The following is a 22,613-nucleotide window of genomic DNA, read 5'->3' as shown; positions in this document are numbered from 1 at the left end:
GAAGAAGAAGAAGAAGAAGAAGAAAAAGAAGAAGAAGAAGAAGAAGATAGAAAGTTATAATTTTTTTAAAAAGTCAAATGACCACACCAGTGGTCTTATTTATTAGGGAAACCTACCTAAATATATCATATTTAGAAAATATTTATCATTTATAGATATATAATTCTAATACATGTAGAATACATAATGTAGATTTTTCACCAAAACAAGAATAATACATTTAAGATAATTAAAATGCTTATATATTGCATGCACAATTCATTCTAGGACATAGTGCATTCTTTTTACCCAAATAAGTATAATACATTTTAAGATGCTTCTAGTACATCTATATTGCATACATAATTCACTTGTAATGCATAGCACAATTGCTATATGTCATGACCCGAATCTGGGCCTGGCCGTGATGGGCACCCCAACCCTACCAAGTCATTGCATGACCCATTAGCTTTAGAGGCGGATTTATGGTGTTACTTGGGGTTCCTGAGAACCCAGTAACTTTTATGCAGATCTTGTATTTATAGTAAGAAATCTAGTAAATATATAAAAAAAAATTAAGTTGGAAAGGTACAATGAATTGTGTTATTGGTCTAGTGGCAAAGAAGGTGCCTGTTGGAGCACTAGTGCCCTGTTGGTTTTGCATTCTACCCACATCAGTCGATTTTTTTTGAATTTTTATTTTCCTACGGAACCTACAATCTTAAAATCCAAGATCTGCCTCAACTTAACTTTAAGTCATAAGAATAATCAGGTAAAGAAGTTGTGGAAGTCAGCCCCTAAAAATAAGGAGTTTGATAAATAATGAAATGAAGTTTGAAAACAAAACCCAAATCCAGAAAACAATAACACAAATAAAGTAGTGTCCTTGCCTTAAGAACAAAATTGAAAACAAAAACCCGCACCATTTATGAAGCCTCTAATTTTAAGAATAACTCCTAAGTTGGACATGACTTCGACCAATGGCGGAGCAAGAATTTCCATTGAGCGGGTTGAAAATTAAATATATGGACTAGTCTAAGGGGTTCAACATCTACTATATATACATAAAAATATTTTTGACCATGTAAAAATAGTATAATTTTTCGATGAAGGGGGCTTAGATTAACCCCCTGAATTCAATGTGGCTCTGCCACTGATTCTGACTCTACCATAAAACCAAAAAATACCATTATAGGAATATATGTGAAAAGAACAAATGCCTTCCAGATGATGGAAGGCTCACCACTTCAAAAATTATCCAATTGTAATACCGAATCACCTGACGCTGCTCAACATCTAAAGAAAAGCCCTCGAACCTATATGATAAAACAATGTAGCGTTTGGGAATGTCAGTACGGTGAGTATTGGCATGCAACCCAAGGAAAGGGAATATATATAAATACATACACACACACATATTTATATGTATATATATATATATATATATGTATATATATATATATCCCCTTTCCTTTGGATAGCCTATATATCACATGCACAACCAATATAAATTTAATAGTATGATAGAATAGGGGTAAAGGCTATGAAATATGATTATTCGAAAAGTTATTCCTACATGGCCTTCGTAGTTCGTACTAACCTAAAATCACCCACAAGGTATATGGGTCCGTCTCCCCTTAGAGAAAGGGTCCAAGTCCATGTTAGCCACATCTACCGAGGAATGGCTAAAGACACTAAGGTGATAGGCATCCAAAATTTGTTGTATACAATAAACACAATGGTCATAGAACCCAAACGTCAGCAAATGTAGTTTTTAGTGTTGGCCTACCTAAAAATGCACCTTCTCGGTGAGCTATACAACTCTCTTTAAGTCCAAAGTAAAACAATTTACACATTACATTAGCCACTGGCCATGGATTCTTTTATGATGACATTTTTAAACTAGTATCATCTACCAATAGAATTGTAAGCTATTACAATTATGCCAAAACATAACAATTCAACCTAGGATACTGATATGCTCTATTTACAAGACAGTAAGTGGTCATCATTAAATATATAACCTAACTAGGTTGGGGTCAAATCACATAGGGAATATGGTGTTAATTAAAACTATTTGTGATTCAATCGACTAGTAGCTAATAGCTTCCTGTAAATGGGTGTTTTTAGAATTCAAACACTTCTTACAATTTACTTAGTTTTAGTATCCCAAAATCGATGCTTCAGTATTTCAATTTATTGATGTTGTAAAAACTAGAGTTGTGTTCACTATGAGTATTGACAGTTACTGAACAATAGGTGTAATAAAGATTCTCATTAAATTTAACAAACAATAGAGTATCACTATCGATGATTTATATGAATGTCTTTCTACCTATTTAGATATTAGATTACCTAATTCTTTCAAACTCAGGAAATTCTTCAATTTAACCTGATTTTATCTTGACTTGATTAACCTTGTTAAGGCGTTAATAATTAGATTAAAATTTAACGTCTCCAAATACTCATTGATACTTTACTTCCTCTTAATTTATTTCTTAATTCAAGCAAACAAACATGATGTTCAATCTATTGTTTGCAACCAACAGATAATATATATTACAATAGAATAATCAAGAAGTTCCTAAAGTACTTCAAATCTTAACCAACTAATGAATTCATAAGGCCAAACTCATAGGTCCGACAACTCCGGTTATGGGAATTAGTTACTTATGAAATAGAGAGAAACAATATATATTAAATTCATAATTCAGAAATAGTTATTTAACAAATGATGAGAATATAAGATTGTTCTTCTTTCCAAATCACAAGAGAATCCCAAAACCAAAACAATAATTTCCAACAACTAATGTCAAAAATTTAGGGAAAAAGTATCAAAAACTTCTCCTTGGAATAAGTTCAAGATGCCTATGAAAACCTAAGAATTTTCTGTTTATACTCCTAATCTTCAGATTTTTAAATAAAAATTCCAAATTGTCCGTATCATAGCTGATGACCCACTCTGATGACTTATCTGATGGTTGATGACTTATCATACCAAGTCGTTAACAAATCTTTCAAATTTTTGTTTCCTGCCTACAGCTAATGACATTAGGATATCACTTATCAGTTGATTGATGACTTCTCAGACAAATCGTCAACCAGCTCTCCCCATGTATTCTACACTGCATACAGGTGGCGACTTCCTTTGATGACCCATCAACAAGTTGACAACTTATCAGAAACATCATCCCCTTCACTTCTTCAACCTTTACATTTTGTCTACAGCTGACGACTTCCAATGATAACTTATCAGATAGTTGACGACTTATCAGACAATTCATCAACGGAAATCTTCAAAAACTTAAGTCTTCATCTACTTTACGAAAAATCATCTTTCTTTACATAGTTATCAAAGGTATTTATGCATCTCGACTTCCTTACAATATCACATGAAATATAATAAAAAAGAACAATAATTACTTAAGAACTACAATTATTTCAAGTAAAAAGCCTTAAATATGCTAACACAAAGTTGAAAGATCAACACCCTCAACTTAAAATACTTTCTTCTCCTCAAGTAATTAGCATAGTATTATGTACACAGTAAATAGCATCAACGTGAAAAGTATCAATTTTTTCCTTCATTTTGTGCCCTTTTCAAAAGTATGTTATCTTTTGCCAAGCAACATCAAGATTCCACATCGTCTTCAAAGTTCAAACAATCAAACCACTACTTTAGCATATAGTATCAATCAAATGTTTAGCAAGTTATGCAACCATTCACATGCCCTCATACAGAAGAAAGAAGTTCCCGACACCACATATTTCTTTATACTCACAAGAATTGTGCTTTAAAGCACTCACTCTATTAGAACAAAGGTTCAAATTATGAACCTACAATGCCATAAGCTTGCCTTCACTATTTTGCTCGGTTTATCTAATAGTCATATTAGGATCACTACAGGGATTTCTCAACTTGAAATAAAGGTTTGAGTGTTGAGGAGGTCTATTTAGGATTAATGACTTAGCCTCTCTTGGTTCACTTACAACACTTGGCTACAATCACTTACTTCTTCGTACTTAACTCCCACCCAACTTTTACATCATTTTCAGCAATCCCATTCAACACTATTTATTCACTTAATATATATACACTCTTGTTTTAGATTAATGACATTCCCAATATTTATACCAACTTTCACAACATCTTTTTCACCTTCCAACCACTATCCCTTCTAATGTACCCACCCTCAACTTAGGTGATTTACCTAAGTTGATGTGCAATGTGACCAAAGAGAGATCTGGCTGGAAAAATGCTTACTTGTGAACTACTAAATTTTTTTCAATTAATTGAAATAAAGAAGGTATTCTATTGGATCAAAAGGGATCAAAACAGAATATAACATATACCTAAGGGTTGCTTATTTTGGGTGAATGGTTCACTAATCAAAAATGGTGTGAGATGAGTTCTCAAATAGCTACCTGAGACCCTAAGAGAATGATTTAGACAAGATCTAAATGCATGCATACACTAAGAACATATTACTAGGAAAAACCTCACTCTCTCATGACATGGAATTATGCATACCTCACCAAGTACTCAAGAAAAACTCAAGCCCAAGTAGGAAATGTTGTATACTTTCACATACCTGACATAATTTCCAATGTACTTAGCAATCAATATCATAATTAAAATTTTGGTGGGTACACCATTTTCATAATTTCAATCAACTTAAAAACTTGCTACTCAGTCAGATGCTACTCAATATGTATGCTTAATACAAAAAAATCACAAACAAATAACTAGACCTAATATATAGGTAACCCAATATGTAGGTTCCCTAAGTAATATTCAGGGTATAGAATAAAGATAATAGACCCTTGAGGTTGCAAGTACCCCCACCCCCACAAGTAAAAACATGCATTACCTTCAATGTAAAATATCAACATAAAATAACAAGGGAGAGAAGATACCTATTGCACCTTAAGTGTGTGACTCACGAATCGCTAACTGTGTTGTTGTATCATCAACGCGTGTAGTCTTATCAGTGGCATTTAGTTGGGCTGATGTATCTATAGTAGTCGTTGAAGGAGTGAAAAACTCTATAATAGTATCTCCCACAGTCAACGGTGGCCCACTGGCTGAGGCTTCCACAACTCTAGCTCTCAATGTTTCCTCGAGTGGTTCACCCCCACCTTTGATTCTCTTGAATCTTCTTTCTGATTTTTCTTGTTTTCTTTTATCTTCGCTCTTCTCTCAGCTCTTCTTTCTTGACCATTGTCACTTTTTTTTACTAGTCTTTCTCTTTCTTGTCTTTTTTTTATTTCTTTTTGTACACTGGTTTCCCAGTGATTTTAATTAATGGAGCTTCATCCTCAAATTATTAAGCTATAGTATCTGAAGATATCATAATCTAGTGGCTCTACTATGCCACAATATAAGCTTTATCCTTATCCAAGACTTCTTAGAAAACTGCAAGGTCAGGGACCGATATCTCTCTCAGCCTGTCGTCCACTCAATTCTCTATGTCATCAATGCATTCATATAGAGTTAAGAAAGGTATAATACCTGCCTAGATTTAATTATCAATAGCAGAGTCAAACTGACTATCAAGCAATTTTAATTGAGCTTCAAACCTCTTTCCCTACTTGACCATCTCCTTTAAATTATACATCATCAGTACATACTCTGACATTAGTGCAGTGACAACAAGATTTTATTCACTTTCAAGAACAAATGCAGCCCTTGTGGAAGAGGTCACTTGTACAGACTTAGGAACTTACACCTACATATTCTGTGTGGAAACAGTGATAGTAGCAGTTGTTTAAACTCCCTCAGACATGATTAAATTACTCTCTACCTCTGCTCATTTACCTAAATCTAGCATCGACTCACCGTTATCAAACCTAATATCATTATGAGTTTTCTTGGCAATGATCTTCTTATTTAAACCTATAATTTCTGGCACATAAGCTGCTTCGCACAACCTCATAATTAGACAAGGAAATGGGTATACAGTGTCAGGTCGTGTTGCCCAAATATTTATCTCATCAGTAATAATTTCCTCAAAGTTCAATGAGAAGTTTGACAATAAACTAGATATCAAAACAACTCTATCATCACCTATGAGGTTATCTCTTGCTGTCGGCATCAGGCTGAACCATACCACGCCCACCAAAATCTTGCCTCTTGAGTCATTGAAGCCTTAAAGATCCATACATTTAGGTTATTCAGCCATTTAGGCTCTCCCTCTCTATAACTTATGCCAACCAAGGGAGCTGGTTTACTCGGTCCGCCATTCTATGATAGAACTCCTGTGAGATGGCTGGAGGGATAAAGTTTGGACCATGTAGAAATAGGTTGATAGTTATGTCAGATAGATTCACCATCACAACCCTCGCCAATATTTGATTCATATTTGGCATGTCAACAACTTTCTCTCTCTTTTTACATATGTTGTCCAATATCTCTTAGTAGTTAGTATAAAACTCCCTTACCAACATTGGATAGAATGTATCACCTTCTTTTGTTGCCCATGCTAAGTCATACTCTTTGAATGCCCTCTCTATCTGTGGTTACCTGTTCAGTCCAGAGGTGATGATCTTTATCTCTTCACATATATTCCTCCTAAGACTCCTTCCTTGTGTTACTATCAACCCATCATGATATATTATTTTTGCTCCTACAAACTGCCATCACACACTATCTCGGATGCCTGGATTCTTACTTTTTATTACATCCCCCTAGTCTGAGTTTCTTCCTCCTTTGGTTGCCCGGTAGAAGGTTGTTCTAAAGAAGGTTGCTTAGAAATAGGTTATTCTAAAGAGGGTTGTTCAGGTGAAGAGGTGTCTTCTTCTTCAGGGCTTACTTCCTCAATCACCTTTTTTTCAGGCCGAGGAGGAAATTCAGCTATCCTTATACTCTACCTTGTATTATGTCTCTGAAGCTATGGCTCTTCTTTCTCACTTTGAAACTCATTGAAGAGTCTCTGGGTCAAGTTATTTTTAGTAACCTTCTTGGTTAATTTCTTTGTCTTCCCTTTAGGTGGCATGGTTATATCTTCATCAAGGGAAAAAAATCATTTAATACACAAGAATTAATAAGCATAAAAGAGTTATTCATTATTAGTATCTCTCTTGAAAAGGTTTTATCAAAATGGCTAAGCATGTGTGTGATGACTTGGTCTGATAAGTTGTCACTTAAGTGAAGACTTATCAGCCACGTAATCTACCATAGACAGAATGAACTCATTTCATGGTAACAAGTGATGTCTTGTCTGATAAGTCATCACTTAAGTGATGGCTTATCATCCAAGTCGTTAGCCCAAAACACAATGCAACACATTTTTAGCTCAAGTGATAACTTGGTCTGATAAGTCACTACTTAAGTGATGGCTTATCAGCCAGGTCATCAGATTACATCATAATTCACAGTCGTTTTTTCAATTTTATTGATGACTTATCAATGCTATACCTCAGTTGATTGAAGAAATAGAATTGTTCATTTTCAATTTCCAAATGAACCATTCCTTGAATGTAGGGGTAGTACTAAAACGCTTATGGGTTAGTTGATTTCATTATTTAGAGCAAGAAAAATATTATCCAAGGGATGTGTCTAACATCTTATGCGAGTCAAAGACTCTAGTTCAGAGACTCATAGTCTTGAGTTAGTTCCAGTAGTAAATGAATTCTCAGATGTGTTTCCCAAAGATCTTCCTGGAGTTCCTCCCGAAAGGGAAATCGACTTTGGAATAGACCTTTTTCTAGACACTCAACCTATTTATATTTTGACATACAGAATGGATCTAGACGAACTTAAAGAGTTAAGAGCAGTTGAAAGTTGATAAGGGATTCATCAAGCCCAGTGTTTCCCCATGGGGCACACCAGTCTTATTTGTGTGTAAGAAACACGGTTCATTTATAATATGTATAGATTACCGTCAGTTGAACAAAGTTACAGTCAAGAATAAATACCCATTTCCTAGAATCGATGACTTGTTTGACCAACTTTAGGGTTCCAGTTACTTTTCTACGATAGTCCTCAGATCAGGCTATCATCAGCTCAGAGTCAGAGAATGTGACATTTCAAAAATAACTTTCCAAAACTTGTACAGTCACTTCGAGTTTCTAGTCATTTCCTTTGGTCTCACAAATGCCCCAACAGCCTTCATGAACTTAATGAATCGTGTATTCAAGCAGTACTTAGGCATGATCATTATAGTCTTCATCGATGATATTCTTGTCTATTCCCATAGTGAAAATGATAATGCAGATCACCTCAGAATTGTACTTTAGACTCTCAGATCTTATCAGTTATTTGCCAAATTAAGTAGGTGCAAATTTTGGCTAAGGTAAGTAGTATTCCTTGATCATGTTATTTACAGTGATGGCATTAGAGTTGATCCTCAAAAGACCAAAGCGGTGAGAAACTAGCCTTGAACCATTTCTTCATTAGATATTAAGAGGTTCTTGGGTTTAGTTGGCTATTATCGTCGGTTGGTTGAAGGGTTTTCTTATATTACATCTTTCATGTCTAGATTGACTCAGAAAAAAGTCAAGTTTTAGTGGTCATATTCTTATGAGAAGAGTTTTCAGGAGTTGAAGACTCGACTCACTACAACCCCAGTTCTAACATTAACAGATGGTTAAGATAGGTTTGTTATGTACTATGATAAATTCAGAGTAGATTTTGGTTGTGCCCTTATGTAGAGAGTTAAGATCATAGCCTATGCCTCTACATAACTTAAGCCCTATGAGAAGAATTTCCCTACCCATGATCTTGAGTTAGCAGTTGTAGTGTTTGCCTTAAAGATTTGGAGGAACTATTTGTATGGGGTACATGTTGATGTGTTCACAGATCACAAAAGCTTGTTGTATGTGTTCTCTCAAAAAGATTTAAATTTGCGTTAGAGAAGGTGGTTAGAGTTGTTGAAAGATTATGGTATGAGTGTTCTATATCATTCAGGCAAGGCCAATATAATGACAGATGCTCTCAGTAGGTTGTCTATGGGTAGTGTTGCTCATGTTAAGAATGGAAAGAAGAAGTTAGTTCAAAAAGTTCATCAGCTTGCCCAATCAGTTGTATGCTTAGACGATTCAGCAGAGGGTAGTGAGAGGTTCCAGAATAGTTTAGAATAATCTTTGGTTTCTGATGTGAAGGAAAAGTAGGACAAAAATCCCAGTCTAGTTAAGCTGATGGAGTCACTCAGAGATCAAAAAGTAGATGTTTTCTCCCCAAGGAGGAGATGGTGTGTTACGTTGCAAGGTTCGGATATGTGTACTAGGTGTAGATGACTTGAGGAAACAAATTCTTGCCGAAGCGCATGGTGTGCATTACTAGATTCATCCAGAGGCCACTAAGATGTACCACAATTTTCAGGAGATCTATTAGTGGAGTAGGATAAAGAGGGATATCGCAGAGTTTGTAGCTAAGTATTGTACGTGTTAGAAGGTTAAGATTGAGAACCAGAAGCCTATTGGGTCCATGCAGGAGTTCAGTATTCCCACATGGAACTGGGAAAAAGTGAACATGGACTTTGTGATGGGTTTGCCTCATACTCGTCATCAACATGATTTGATTTGGGTTATCATAGGCGGGATAACCAAATCTACTCATTTCTTGCCAATCCATACTTCCTATTCAACCGAGGACTATACCAAACTCTATATCAGAGAGTTGGTTAGGTTGGATGGATTTCTAGTATCCATTATTTCATATAGAGGTACCTAGTTTACCTCTCATTTCTGAAAAGTATTCCAAAAGGGTCTTGGTACCCAAGTTTACATCAGTACTACTTTTCACCCTCAGACAGATGGTCAAGTAAAAAGGACCATTCAGACTCTATAAGATATATTAAGAGAATGTGTTGTTAATTTTAAATATAGTTGGGATAACTACTTTTCTTTGATTGAATTCACATATAATAACAGTTATCATTCTAATATTCAGATGGCTCCATTTGAGGCTCTTTATTGTAGGAGATGTAGATCTCTAATTGGCTGGTTCGAGGTAGGTGAGGACACAATAGTAGAGCCTGATTTAGTGTTTGATGCCTTAGAAAAAGGTTCAGTTGATCAGAGAAAGGGTTAGGGCAGCCCAAAGCCGACAGAAATCGTATGCAAATATGACGAGAAAGGATCTCAAGTTTGAGATTGGCAATTTTTGGTTCTTGAAAATCTCTCCCATGAAGAGAGTGGAGAGATGCAGCAAGAAGGGGAAGCTCAGTCCTCGATATGTAGGTCCTTACAAAATTCTCAGTCATTTCAAAAAAGCAGCTCAAGAGCTTGAGTTGCCTTTAGATCTAGCTTCAGTACACCTAGTATTCAAAATCTCCTTGCTAAAGAAATGTGTTGGTGACCCAGCAGTCATAGTCCTCTTAGAGGGCGTAGATATCTAGAATGATCTCTCATTTGAAGAGGTTCCAATCCAAATCCTCGATCGACTGATTCGCAGACTGAGGAACAAAGAAGTTCCCTTAGTGAAAGTTCTTTGGCGAAATCAATCCGTTGAATAAGCTACTTGGGAAGCAGAAGTGGATATAAAGACCAAGTACCCTCACCTCTTCTCTGCAAACTCGGACTCAGCTTGAGGTAATAATCTTTCTTATATTTACTCAGTTCCATGTTCAGTGATAGTGACAAACTTGGTATCTGTTACCGTTACATATCATCTTTATGACAGTTATGCATTCTTGAATCAGTTCAGCTGTGTACTCATGCTTTAGTTATGCAGATTCAGTATGAAAACTCAGTTTATTAGTAGTTTCATTCATGCAATCATTCTTCAGTTGTGTATGTTTAGCATGCAAACTCAGTCTATCAATATTTATCAGCTTAATTAGTCTCATTCCAGGATGAATGTTCCCAAGGGGGAGATATTGTAATACCCCGTATTTCCCTAGTTCAATTTAGCTCTATGTACATGAGTATTTCTATAAAAAAAAAATTCAAACTACTCAGAATTTTTAAGTTTAGGACTTGTCACTATGTAGGAAATTCAGTCAGCTTTCCAACGATATAAATTTTTCCCAAATCCGATACCCGGGTGAGAAGTTATAGAATTTTTGGTAAAATAGTATGTCAAATTGAGCATGACCACATCGCGGTTAGGGTCGAATTGGCATTCGTTAATTTCTAGTGTGCCATCATGATAAGCCCACATCGCGTCGAAGTTCCAGTTCCCAATTGGCATTTTCTAGAGTGTCAACGCGATAACGGCGCACCGCGCTATTTTCTATTTTCAGAGTTGTCAATTTCCAGTGAGGCTTCACAATACCTCTACATCACATCAAAAGTCAATTTTGCAATTGTCCATTTTTGAACAGTTTCAGCCAAATTCCAGTGGCTCACCGTGATGCCACCGTGTTGTGGTGAAGGCCAAATTTTGGATTTTCAGTGGCGAAAATTTAAGTCTTTCAAGGGGTAAATTGGTCTTTTTCCACATCTCTAATTAGGCTAAACATGTGATTTAACCCCTAATAACCAAATTAAGTAATTTCTTTATTCAAGTTTCCCCAAAATCAAGACTATTCTCTTCATTAGAAAAACCCTAACCTTCAAGAATCAAGAGCAATTCCTAAGAATCCCACCAAGAAACTTCAAGAAATCATCTTCTAAGGTATGTTAGGCGTTCATCCTTGGTTTCCTTTCTCCCATGGAGTCCTAGAACCCTTTTCAAAAATACAAGTTTATAGATTTATGATTTCAATGCTTGAATTAGAGTGTATTCATGATTATGATGTTGTTTGGGTTTCAATCCATGATTTAATTGCCAGTTTCATGAGATTAAAATAGCATGTGTGATGAATTATATGACTTTTATATTAAATCCTTGAATTTACAAGTTGAATGTTGTAGCCATATTATTTATATATGTTATCATTGTGTGAAATAATCAAGCTTCCCAAGTTTTCGCTAGAATGCCTATGTGAATTGAATAGTGAAATCATGACATGTTAGCATGTTTTCCATTCATGTACAAGTTTATTCCTTACAAGCATTTGACAAAATGTCTCAATGAAAGAATCATGACTATGTGACTAGCTAGTATGCTTTCAAGATTTTGCCATATTTTACTATTGATGCTATTGAGTCCTAGGAGTATTCAATACCCGAAAATCTAGTTGTTTACCTAGAACTACAGTATTTACAGGATAGTTTCAGAAATGTCACGAACAGTAGTACTCAGTCAGTTACAGAACTCAGTGAAACTCAGTCCAGTTCAGTTCAGTTAAATAATCAGTGTCATTCAGTTAGGGGTAGGATTTAACACCGAGAGAACCCAAGGATAGGGACTCACCTGTCAGTAGAGGGTGGAGTCTTTAGTAGCAGTTCTTACGTTCCAAAACTACGTAACCAGCATAGGTTGAGATATCAACCTGCCAGTTGAAGGTAATACCATTCTCATTAGGGAACCTGCCAGTAGAGGGTGACCCTTAGTCCTTCGAGATGACATTTAGTGGATCCATATAGCCAGTTTCTATACCCGTGGCATAGTACTGACACCCTTCCAACTGGGTTACAGGTTGAACCCCAATCAATTTAGAGAGGTGAATGTTGGTTAGATGATTACCTCCCATATTTTCTAACTCAGTCTTAGTATAGAACTCAGTTCAGTTCTGTAAAATCAGGACTGTCACCATCACTCAGTTATCATTAATTCAGTTATCAAAAATCTCAGATATCAGTTACTCAATTATCATAACTCAACACTCAATTTTAGTATATATGTATATGTGCAGTATTGCATACTCAGTACTTATAGTAGTTTTAGTTATCTATGTACTCTTATTAAGTTATTCCATATCATTCAGTCAAAAACTGTTCATACATATGAACTCTTGCATTCATCCTTACCTTATCTAGCATACCAGTACATTCCACGTACTAATCGCATTCTAGTTTTCTTTACGCTATGATGTCTCATATCATAAGTTTGAATGCTCAGGTTCCTGACCGTGCTTAGCCAAATTCATTTAGCAGCAGTAGATTTAGTTGTGAGTCCTCTTCTATCGAGGATGTTCTTTTATTCAGCATTATAGTAGATTCAGTATTTAATTAGTCGGAGTTATTTGGGGGCTTGTCCCATCAATTCCACATTCAGATAATTCAGTTAGAGGCTTTTCAGACTAGACTAGTTCAGACAGTATTCAGTTTTGCAGATGTTATTATCAGTTGTTATATTTATCATTATTCAGATTATGAATCTTATGGAATTTTAGCTTAACTTTTGCATTATTTCAGCATTATTATTTAGTGCTCACAAAAGGTACCATTCATAGGTTGGCTTGTGGTCACTCGGGGTCATAAGCACCATGTAACGTCTGGGGTGTAGACTCGGGGCGTTCCAGTTATGCTTCGACATTGAAGCATTATGTAGTGGGACTCAAACTCTTATGTTTATAAGTGTTATGGGAGAATTTTAAGTTGGAAATGATGAAGTATGCTATTTGTTGTTTGGGGTCTAGTTGAGTAGTGTCTCAAGATTTTTGGTCTATTCATTGTATCTTGTAAGGTAATGAACACTTTTATTTCTTATCTTTCGCAAAATATTATTTCATGATTAGTACCAATATAAGTCAATCCTTTGATCACCAAATAAACTCATACCATATGTTGTGATGATTATGACCCCTAGAACTCATGTACAAGGTCATCTCTATGTCAATTCTTATTATCTCATGCTTCGTGCTTACACTTTTCACTAGGGGTTATCATGAAGCTCTTCGATGCCTTTTCTTATTTTGTTTAGGAAAAATGTTCAATGAGAGGTTAAATTCCTTATTCCATACCTTTGGAGCTTCAAAAGTCCCTACCCATCATTCGGGGAAGAATGATCCCAAAGGGGGAGATAATGTAACACCCTGCACTTTCGGGCTAAAGTTGAACTGTATTTCCGATGTATATGAACCTGAATACAATGGTGTTTAGTTATAAATAAGTGTGAATTAGAATTACTAAGTGTGGAAACATCCTTGTAAATGAATATACATCATAAGAATCTCCTAACTCAAAAGTTAAGTTAAGCACTTTCCTATCAATTGATTTTTAGTTGATGATTTTGCCTAAATCAACTTCTAGAGACTATTTCTACTAATTCATAAATAATAATATGGCCTATTATATATCAAGTTAAATCCTTTCGAATCTTCTTTCCAATGCCTCTGACTGTTCCTCAATCCGAGTTCTGAGTAAGAAGTTATGAGTCTTTGAATGAGGCACCATCCAGGTTGTATAATTGTGACCCCCGTAGTCGTAACACTCTTTTGGATGGTTCTAAAATGATCTTTAGGACCATCATAGTTATGGTAGATCATGTATTGGCATTGTAGGAGGTGTTGGAAGAGTTTAAGGACCTCAAAACTAAGTAGGCGTCGCCAAATAGAGTTTAGACGATGGCTAGGCATCACCTACCTTCACTGGAAAGGTTTGGCCATAGCTTAGGCATCTCCAACCTTAGAATTGGCCATATTATTGGCATCGTAAACCTTGGACTTGGCCATGGGTTAGGCGCCGCCAACCATGTATTTTTGCGGTATAAGGACTCCATTTTTGTGTTAATTCAAGGGCAACATGATCTTTTGTCATCCAATAACCGTCCCTAAACATCTTAACATAGATTTAAGGTTCCCAAAAATGTTTTAACCCTATCAAATCCTTAGTTCATCCTCTAAAGAACAACAGGAGGTAAACAACTTATGGTTTGCTCTTTCAAGATTAAAGGGTCAATCTTTTCCCGAATTCTTCGTCAATTAAGGTACGTGGGACTATCCTAAACCTCATGGGTATGGATGTAATTGTTTTAAACAAGCTTTAACGAGTATATATATACTTATGCATCCAAATTATTTTTAAAAGGTACTGATGAACATGAATTACAAATCCCTTATATTAATGAAGTTTTGTAGAACTTGTGGTATGAAACCCTAAGGTTGAAATGTCTTTCATGAGATCATGTGATATTAAATTTATAAATATAAATGAGAGCATGACTATGTAAATCCCTCTCTTACTTTGAAATCCACTGTTTTCACAAGTTCTGGCTTTGATTTAACATATTGCTAAAAGTTTGAGTTGGAAGGAGTACCAATACATGTACATTGTACTATTTGGATTGATTAAATGGGAGGGTGTTTTACATAGTTTATAAGCATTCATATTTCCCATTGAATTTTAGCAAATGTTCAATAAAAGAAGATGACCACCATAGAGAAAGTGTTTAAGAGAGAATATTTTTTTTCATATGTTTTGAAATATGAACTATTGTTGATTTTTAAATCTTTTGGGTGGTCAATAAAAATCTTTAAAATAAGTTAAGGGCAGTAGAGATGTTGTGATATGACTTACAAGTCTCGGTATGAACCCTATTTTGATATGCTCGAAGATGTTAAGAAAGAAACAACTTTACAAATAAGATATATTTCAAGGAATCTAAAACTGGGATTAAGAGAATTCGATGGTTACCCAAAGAAGGAACGGGTCAAACGACTCATTGCCCGAAACCATGATTTGCTGACATAGGTTTATGTTGCCCGAAAGGGAAATACAAATTTATATTTTGTAATTGTCTAGTCAAAGTAAAAGAATGACCATGCTTCCATTTTGTTAGCTTTCCATATTTCTTTATATTGTATGAACGTTTTGTATCATTTTCAGATAGAAAAGGGTTCTTGGGCCTTCATGGTTCGAGATGCTCGTCGCAGTTAGGACCTCAGCTCGGGTCGTGACACTTTTCATCCATTTATCCTTTAATGTAATGCACTATCTGAAAAGACTAGTTAAAATTATTTAGAATCCTTAATTAAAGACAAAGTTTATAATGTGGGCTGGGGTTCATGTTATTACCATGTCAAAAATTCATCATTATTGTGAAACCCAAATTACCAAATTTTACCATTATCACAATGCACAAATTCAGTTCACAATCCATAATTTAAAACATGAATAAACCGTTAAAAATGTGAGAAAAATATTGCAAGAGTACCACAATCCAAACACACTCAACCCAAGTTCCAAATTAACATTCAAAAACACTCGACTAACAATTGAATTATGCAATAATTTAATATTTATGTTAGGGAGTGTCCAACATACCTTTTTGATTGAAAGAATTCAGAAAAAGCTTGAATCTAAACTTTGAAGCTTGAACCCTAGCTTGAAGTCGATGTGAAGACTTGGATTCGTTCTCCGTACCCTTGATGATGGAATTGGTTAGAAAACGTTTAGAAATCGTAATCTTTGACCTTTGTCGAAACTCTAGATGGGAGCTTGGATTTTTGGGAGAGAAGATGATTTAAGGATTAGCGAGTGATTATTATTCATTGGGACAAATTTAAGGATTAAAAGATGAAAGGACCATTTTACCCTTGATTTAACGGGGAAAACATGTTTTTACGTTAGGTGTGGTGGGATCGCTCTGCGGGCCCAAACTCGCAGCCAAAACTTTGCCTTCCACGACCCATTGCGCACCCTAGACAATGTCTCACTAAGACATCCATAACTCCATACTTTGAACTCACATTGACAAACGACTAGTTGCATAGGAAAGAATACTTGAAGTGCTTTAATTTGGTATATAGAAAGACACCTAAACTCATTATATTCTATGAGTAATGGTCATTGGAAGTTGACCAAAGTAAAATTGTATACTAAAACTCAACTGGTTGGAAAGTTCTAAGCTCAACTTTGAGCTGAGCTAGGAGATTTTTGTGACACAAATTAATATCCAAAGATGTTTCCACACTAAATAATTGATCATCACACTTATATTAAGCTGTAAATCATTAGGTTTGGGTCAATACACGTACAAGGGACGACTCAAATTCTAGCCCTTAAATATGGGGAGTTACACTATAGATGGTAAATTTTTTCTAAATATGGTATATCTAGGCAATAAATAAAAATTAAAATTAAAAATAGTAAATCCTTTTATAAAAAGTACTAAAATAGGTAATTTTTCCTATTTATTAAAATGAAAAGGGCCAAAATTATATATGAATCAGATCAGGCCCAAAATTAGTCCAATCAGCTAAAGACCAAAAGAGAAAAAACAAGAAACAAAAGCTAATACAAAAATTAAGAAAGTAAAACAAATAAGAACTTTAAAGCGACACAAACATAAATATCTAGAGCTTCTTCATTCGCCACCATCGTCTAATGTAAGCTCTGAGGAAGAAAATCAATCTCCATAGATTTGTTGAACCATGAAACATATTCCTTCTCTGATCAGTGGGGGATCCAGGATTTTTCTTCATGCAATTCAAAAATGAAAATATAAATGTGTAAATAAGCCAACAAAATATGTTCTTGTGTTTTAAGTTTGGAGAAAGAGAAAAGGGTTTAAAGCTTTTGTTGATTTAGTGTTTCAACTTTATCTTAGTGTTTTCTAATAATAGCAGCTAGTGTTTTTTAATAATATTAGCAGCTGTATAGGACAACATAGTGAATTTTTTTTAAAAAAAGGCAGCTTACGCCTCAGCGGGAATTGAAACTACAAAGCTGGACGTTTGAGATTTAGAGAAAAACCCCAACTTTTAAACTAATATTTTACTGTTCACTTCACAACAATGGCGAGGTCCTCATCTAAAAGTAATTGAGGAGACCTAGTGCATCTATACTGAGTAAGCAATTTTACTAAGTTCAAGATTTATTTCTAATATATATTTAATTTTCAATGGGTTAAACTCGCTAGGAATTTAATACCACTACTTAAAATCAAGTGACTGGAAGCAAACTCCGACCTAAAGGTGCTAAATATAACATATGAAATTGATCCACACATTAGCTTGAAGGACCATAAAAACAATAAGTATTTTCAACCTCTGCAAGACTTGAGTCCTAGTTTAGTACAATTTGAAAAATCCAAAGCTCTCTCTAGGTGCATGATACTTTAATTAAAAAACTACTTTAGACTTCATTAAATGCATAAGTTGCAAGTGTCACACCCTTTTTTAAACCAAAAAGATTAGATTTTAAAGTTTGAAAAGGTTTTTATTATTAAGTGACAAAAATGAAGATTTATTTCGAAAAAGGATTCATGTTGTTTCAATTAAATTCAGAGTCACCACATGGCATAATTCGGTGTGCCAAGTCACCTTTGGAAATTTCTTTTCAAAAAGGTTTGACTCTTTAAAACTGGTTTGCGAACAAAGATTCCGGTTAAGAAATTCTATTGACCGAGGGGAAAGTGTTAGGCACCCCTCGATCCCGTGGTTCGACCACAGTCTCTTGGTGGAGTATATCGGCTAATTTGACATTATGAATGTATAAACCACACAAAAACACACAACACAATCAATCAAACAAACAAACAAAACAAATTAAAAAATATAGTGTTCAGTTCAATTATTACAATCTGAAATAAAAAGGTACTGAAAGTAAGCCTACGCTAATCCTAAACTACGCTCCAATGCTTTACCCGATGCCTTGGGCCTTTATCATGGACATTCTCCGTATACAAAATACTTCGAGGCATTCCCTGATGAATAAATACAATATAACCTCAAGGTATTTCCCGGCGAATGAATACATCCTCAAATCTTGTGCGATAAAGTAGAAAGAACCATTCATATGCTCATTCAAACATTCAACAAAAACCATATTCTCTAAATTTGCCTACCTGACTTAGCATTTGCCTACTAATTTTTTATTTAAATCAACAATAATGAATTAAAATTGAACCACTTTGATTTCTTCAATCTCAAACCCCTCCCCAAAAAGTTGATTTCAATTCTCAATTAATGATTAACTAATCCTTAGATTATCGATTCAATTTTCATAATCCGAATTCAATATCAACCAACATTCGTGATTCAAACATCACAAAATTAAACAAAGCAAGATCTACACATTATCAATTCACCACACAAAATATTAGAACTTAAAATTACTCAAGAAATAGGATGAGAAATGGATATCAATTCGGAACTTTCAAAGAAAATTGCTTGACAAAAATAAAGAAATCTGCTCCCTATAGCCTCGAACCGAACCTTAACCACGACGAAGATCCAACTCGATATCACAAATTCTCCGAACACATTTGAATCCAGAATCAATCCCAAATAGAATTGAATCAGTCCCAAACATAATTGAAAAAGAAATATTAACTCAACCGAGAAAGAAATTATGAAAAAATGAGGAAAAAATTATATCGAAATCCCACCAGAGCCAACCCGAATCTTAATGGAATCAAACCAAATGTCGATTTCAACTAATTTTAGTTACTGGTTTTGAATTTTAGTGGCGAGAAGGATGATTTTCGGTCGGTGGTGGTTTAGCCAATGTGTAATAACAGATTCTGGTGACATCGTTAACGAAAAGCTTTGATGCCAGCCGGATCTTTGCTCACCTTCCCAATTTCGCACCATTTCTATTCTTGAACCTTGCGATTTTACTCTTTCTCTCTCTTGTGTTGCTGCGTGTGGATTCAATGGAAATTTTTTCCTTCCCTCATGTGTAGTTTGCATTTTTGGACATCGTGTATATGTGAGAGTTTGTGTATATTACTACTATATATAAGAGACAATCCAAGGACTTTGGTATCCTCACAAAAGTTTCCAACTTAATTTTAATTTTTTCAATTAATTACTTTTATGTCATGATTTTATCTTTTATAGTAATTTAATTCATTTCCTAATCCTATAATATTGTGACATTTGGTTGATATAGATGAAGTTATTTTATCTTTTTTTTTGCTCTATGGACCTTTGCAGTTGGTGCATGTGTCATAGTATGAGAAGCTATTATTAAGAATTTTTTTTGTAATTTCAATTAATAAATTAAATATTTAAAAAATAATAATTGGGAGTAGGACAAGGAAAATCAGAGAGGAGATTAGTAAGCAAAAAAATAAATACTTACCAATAAAGTGGAGTATAAGTGGTTAATCAATTGAATCTTTCAAATTCTCATATTGTTTGACTAATCGATAAATCATTTTTAGAATCTTCCATTATAATGTTTTATTTCTCATACTTATATATTATTTGATCAATTCTATAGAAAAATATAAACGTCAAATATCGTTTAATTATTTTAGAGAAAATACATAAAGTGCACCTTGAACTTGTTCGACTTTTTTAAAAATACACCTAAACTATACTTCCGACCTATTACCCCACGAATCTTTCCTAAATCGTTGTAAATACACCATTTTGACCAAATTCTTGACTCTGCATGTAGATATGGACATAAAGCGCGTAAATGAAAAAAAATTATTGAGCCAACAAATTAAAATGCCCCACGTATAATAAAAAGGTCCCATTTTTAAATTTTATATTCAAGTACCTTTTTCTTCATTTTTCATCTTTTTCTTTTGTTTCTTCATCTTCTTCCTTCTTCTTCTTCTTCTCCATTAATATCCATTAATGGTATCTTTGTTTTTCCTCTTTTTCTTCTTCTCCATGGATATAGAGAGTTGCAGATTTCAAGGAATTACTCAGTCCTAATGAGAGTTCACTCTTTTATGTACTGTTAATTAGAATATTAGTATGTTAGTCACTATTGAGTTCGTATGAAATTGGAGGATTTTGATTTAATTTAGTGATAACTTGGTGGTAAATATGATGAGTGTGGTATCTTCTTCTTGATAGAATTTTTAATTTTTAATCCAATAGTGGTTTTAATTTTTGATTTTAATTTGATTTCAATTTTAATTTGCTTTTGATTTGATTTTAAATCGATGTGGTGATTATTGGTACAAGAGTTGATGACATTGTTGCAATTGCAAACGGAATTTAAAGCTATAAAAGATTTGAAAGAATAAATTTTGGAAAAAGTAGCTATACATATTAGAAGAGCAAGAACACAAAGTATGAAGATTAACCTGTGTATCCCTCTTCATGCTCCCAACTTCTTCATGACATTTGATTTCTCTGTAAAACTGGAAGAAATTATATTGTACTGTGGCAGCTAATCAAGATACCAATGATTAAAGCAATAACATGAACAAATGCATCACTTTCTTGACTAATCATATGGATTTGAGTTGGATATTATGAATATTAATTAATTCCTCTTCAGGTTCTTGGTGAAGTAATTTCTCCTTATCAGTCCGCATTTTCAACAAAAGAAAAAACCTTTAGTAATTTTGATTTCTGAAGTAATCTTCTTCTTGAGGTATGAACAAGGTGAAGATGGAATAAGAGAAAAGAGAAAAAAAATAAATTATTATTTAAAGATAAAATGTCAACCACGCGCCTATGGTTGCTAAACAATATGGTCAAAATAGTATATTTACAATGGATTAAAAATCAATCGTGGGATAATAGGTCGTATCTAAAGTTTATGTGTCTTTTTGAAAACCTTGAACAAGATCAGGGAGGTCGTTATGTATTTTCTCATTATTTTACTTATTAAATTATTTGTGCTTTATGCTTTATGAAGTATAAGACCAAAAAGTTTTAATTTTTCCCTTTGCTACTCACAAGATCAAAAAGTTTTAATTTTGCTTTATGAAGTATAAGACCAAAAAGTTTTAATTTTTCCCTTTGCTACTCACAAGATCAAAAAGTTTTAATTTGACTATCTTTTGTTAATATTTTAATTAAAATTAATTATTTTTTTGTAAATGAAAATAGCCTTAACATAATTAACATTTTATTTGAACTTTTATTTAAAGTAGTTTAAGAAAAAAAAAATTTGACTGTGGAGAATTTTTTTCTATTGCATAAATAATTCATCATTTTTTTCTTCTTTCTTATTATTAATCTTTAATAATGTATTTTCCTTAAGAGAGAGTTTTGTACAAATAACGCGGGTATGAAGATATGTTTTATTTCTATCAAATTGAAAGTGGTTCTGATGCATTTCTTAATTATCTTTTATAAATTGAATAATTTTGTGTGGAAAATTTTATTCACTGCTTTTTGAAATATCAAACATATTTCATATACTGATTAATATTATTGATAAAGTTAAAAATTAAGGTAATAATATGAATTAAGATCAAATTATTTTTAAAATCTCTTTTCTAGTCAATTGAGAATCAATATTTTTAAGCATCGACTATAGAGAGAGAATCAATTGATCTCGATATTCATTTTATTTAGCCTAATTTTTTTCTTAATTTAGTATAAAATTATGCTTAAAGCACCACATTTAACTAGCATGAATTCTTGTCATGTAAAATTATAAATAAAATCATACATTTTTCATCACACACAAGAAGAATTGAGTAAATAATTGATCCACTTGATCACTTTCATCTTCATCTACATGATTGCAAAGATGAACTTGAATTGACAAAGTAGAAAAGAAATTGATTATATGCTCATAAATTAGTTTACTAATATTTTTCAATTTTATGATCTTTGCAAGTTATAATTATTATATATATACATATACATATATATATATATATATATATATATATATATATATATATATATATATATATTAAATCATATTATTCATAAAATATCAAATTACTTGAGTTTGGGTCCAAGCTTCACACGGGTCTTATAAAACTAAACAATATAAAGGAGAACCTCTTATTTTGGTAGTCCACACATGACTGTATTTTGTTTATTTTATCCTTAATTAAGTTTTAATGACATTTTAAAATCTCATCTATTTTAATAAATTTAAACAATTACATGGGCATTTAAAATGTTATACAAAAATGATGAATCATAAAGAAGTGATAGTGACACTATAAAACATCTATTTATCTAACTAGATTGATATTAATTCAA

The sequence above is a fragment of the Capsicum annuum genome, chromosome 7 (genome assembly GCF_002878395.1).
Source record: "Capsicum annuum cultivar UCD-10X-F1 chromosome 7, UCD10Xv1.1, whole genome shotgun sequence".
Lineage (NCBI taxonomy): Eukaryota > Viridiplantae > Streptophyta > Magnoliopsida > Solanales > Solanaceae > Capsicum > Capsicum annuum.
The sequence above is the reverse complement of the archived record's forward strand: the minus strand, read 5'-3'. Positions refer to the sequence as shown.